This window comes from Meleagris gallopavo, chromosome Z (assembly GCF_000146605.3).
Source record: "Meleagris gallopavo isolate NT-WF06-2002-E0010 breed Aviagen turkey brand Nicholas breeding stock chromosome Z, Turkey_5.1, whole genome shotgun sequence".
NCBI lineage: Eukaryota > Metazoa > Chordata > Aves > Galliformes > Phasianidae > Meleagris > Meleagris gallopavo.
In genome coordinates this window covers 21,055,216-21,058,817 of record NC_015041.2, presented here as the reverse complement: position 1 = coordinate 21,058,817, position 3,602 = coordinate 21,055,216, and positions in this window count along the sequence as shown.

Below are 3,602 nucleotides of genomic sequence, written 5' to 3'. Positions count from 1 at the left end.
TTACAGAAATCCCGTGAACTTACTTTAATACAAAGCTACAGTGCCTGATAGTACTTATGTTAGGCTTCAGCAGATGAAGTTAGAACTAAGCAGAGAATTGGCATTAGATTCTAAAATTAAAATTCTGTGTTAGCCTTAATTTTTTATTCCAACAGCAGCATACAACACTGTTCTTCTGTGGTGGTTCCTCCCTGTTACTGACATGTGGTTGAGCTTAAGTCTGAATGAAAGGTCCCCCTAAATTTATTTGTGAATATTTAAAATCTGGAGAGAAGAGAGGTGACAATCTCTGAACAAAAATTATAAATCTGTTTAAAAATCAAAGGCTATTTCAAGAGTATAGAAGGAAAATATTTATTATCCTTGCAACACAGATAGCAGTAGGTAAAGGATAACCTTTTTTGATGCTTTCCATCAAGCAGTTCTATGCTGGTTAGTTTTTATCAGTTGTCACTCTTTAGCTACAGTAAAGTGCTACAGCTGTTTAAAGTGTGTTGGTAGTGTAGTGCATCATCTGCTGAATTGTACATTGTTATGCTATTTTCAAATAACTGTATTTAAACTTTTAGAAAGGAAAGTAAATTTTGCATTTATTTCCCCATGGAAGATGTCAGGGAGAAGTTCTTTGCAGAGAGAGTGGTGAGGTGCTGGAACAGGCTGCCCAGAGAGGTTGTGGATGCCCCGTCCATCCCTGGAGGTGTTCAAGGCCAGATTGGATGGGGCCCTGGGCAGCCTGGTCTAGCATTAAATAGGGAGGTTGTTGGCCCTGCCTGTGGCAGGAGGGCTGGAGATTCATGATCCTTGAGGTCCCTTCCAACCCGGCCATTCTGTGATTCTATGAACAAGTATAATAAACTCTTGCTGAAACTGAAAGTTCTCTATTATTTTGCATTCTGAAAACTCCCACTATCACAGACCATTAGAAAGTAAGTTATAGGTGTAAGAAAAGGCTTGCCTTGGAATTGACTTGGTTTTCTCAGTGCAATTATTTGCTTCGTTTCCTAGATCACCTAGCAATAGTATTATTTAACACTAAAGAGCACTTATAGATGTATAGATTTATACATTTGAAGTCACTTCTGGATTTATACATGTATGCATCTAGAAGTGACTTTGAATGTTCTTAATCCAATTGCTGAACTCCCTAAACACTTTCCATTGGAACTGCATCCTCACAGAAATCTTACAAGTACATTGCTGTATTATATCAATTAACGTTTTTCTTGTTACCTTTTACAGTCCTTTAGATGCATTTCAGAGTGTTGATTGAAAATCACTGCTATGCAGTACCTGTAGTGCACCAACTCGTACCACCATTTAAAGCACTACTGAACTGAAGTATCCTGTAAGTTTGCAGCTATGGCTGTTTCCCATTTTAAGGATGCAGTTGAGACAAACACTGAGATCCTGTGAAATCAGTTGGACCTAAAGCAGGGTGCAGTGTTGGAGTTCTGACTGTGTGCTACTTGGAGTTTTTCACCCATCCAGAACCTGCTTTCTCTTACTAGTGTCTTACTCTATTAAGAAAACAATTCTTTTCTCATGAGATGAGACTTACACGGATTTCATTGAAGAATGGTTGTGCAAACTTGCTAACAGATCAGAAATGAAAAACTGGCCCATGCTATCAAAGCATGTGAAATAATCTGTTAGAACAGAAAGACTGAAACAAAGATGTGTTGAAATTCAGCAGAATAAATAGTTTTCCCATAGATGAGTGCTTGAACATGTAGCCTGGTTACAGAAGAGTAGTAGAGAAGAAAAAGAACTTGAAGAATAGTATGTTGTTTTTAGTACCGTAAGTTATTACTGATATCAGTTTGATACTATGCTTTATTAAAAAAAGAATTGATATACTGATTTTTATCTATAAGATCTGCTTATCCAAAAACAGTTGCGTAGGAATTTTAGCTTCAAAACAGTTATATAAATAATTTTGGCAGTTGCATTTCAAATTCTGTTTAGTATGCATGCATCCTTATAGACTAAATATAATGTGATTATTTGCCTTAAGAATAGAAGCTAAATCTATATGTTTATCAAATGCCAAAAAGTGTCTTAGAATATGCATAGTAGATGAAAAAATATTAATGTACACTAAAGTAATTTTCATTGATGTTTGATGACAATCATAATTAATTTCTGCAAGAGACCTACTCATATCTTTTATTAGCTACTTTGTAAGTTAACTTCTGTCTAAAATTATGTGATTCCTTTTTTTTACAAGCAGCTTCTTCCATAAGTCACTCTAAGCCATGTACAATAATGCTGAGGCATTCCATGTATCTGAGGTACAGCTGAACAAGCAGCATAAAAATGCAGTGGTTTCTGTGTGTAAAAAACAGAACAAGATTTTTGTTTATCAGAGGTATCCCAACCTTTTATAGTACACAAAGATGGCAATAGTACATTCAGAGTACTGTAAGCAGTTGCAAAGTGTGAGTTTCTGGGAGTGATGGATAGAGTAACTGGATGAAGAAGTCATTTTCTGTTTTCTATAGCCTTTTAATCTGGGGCTTCTCCAAGCTCAGGTCAATGTTGAATGCAGAAATACCAGAAGGAAAAGAAGACTTGGTCATATTGTGTGTTAAGGTGTCATTAGCTTGGGAGTGTAGTTGCCCTGGGAACAGAGAATTGGGGCTTTTTCTAGACACAGATCAGATTTGCATGTTGGACTTGCCTAATACGTTGATAAGAGAGGACTTGTAAAGCTCTTTAGCTTTTCAGATGTTCCTTTTTTTTTTTTCCCCCCAAACAGGTGATATACAGCCCCTGAAGTGAGAAACGAAACCCCAGTTGAAGATCACTTTCCTCTTCATTTTGAAAATTCAGAGCCAGCAATTCTGACCATCAGTTCCACAGGTGGCTTTCTTTCACAAAGAAATAGTCTTTCTTTGCGCAAATGATTCAGCATCTGGAAAAAATGGCTTGAAATGTAAATTTTTCAGGTCACTTTTTTCGTTAATTGTTCTAAAAATTTTGTTTTGAGTAGAAAGCTAAGTTGTTTTGACATGCATTTTATATAATCAAGAATGCCTGACTCTTCAGCACTTTTCATATTTGTGTTAGTAGTGTGTGGCCAGTTAAGTGGAGAGAGCATTTTGAGCTGGAAGAATACTTGCTGTTAAAGGAACTAGTGATCTGGCTGAAACAACAAAACAGGTATAAAATCTACCTTTCACAGCACTGAATGTATCATCTGCTTGAAAACCAGTTAAGTAGGTCTTCACAGGAAAACTAGCAGTGATATTACAGAAAGAGCAGAATTCCTTGTTGCACCGCAGTAGCTGAAATTCAGTAACGTGCAACTATTATTTTTTTCTTCTTAGTTTGAAGAAGCGTATGTCAGTATGAAAAACAGCAAGTGACTGCAGCATAATGAGAAATAAGAGCTGACTTCAGTACACATTTAAGAATGTGTTTCCAGCAAGGAGCATTTATAGCAAGACATACTGGCAGCACCTTTTTAGAAGGTCATTTGTAATCTTAAACTTTTCTAACATAGACATTTTCATGCTTTTTTAAGATAATATTCAGCTGTGTTAAACCAAGTATACTTTATCATTTGTTGTAAGAAGCAATATTTTATAATTTCATACTTA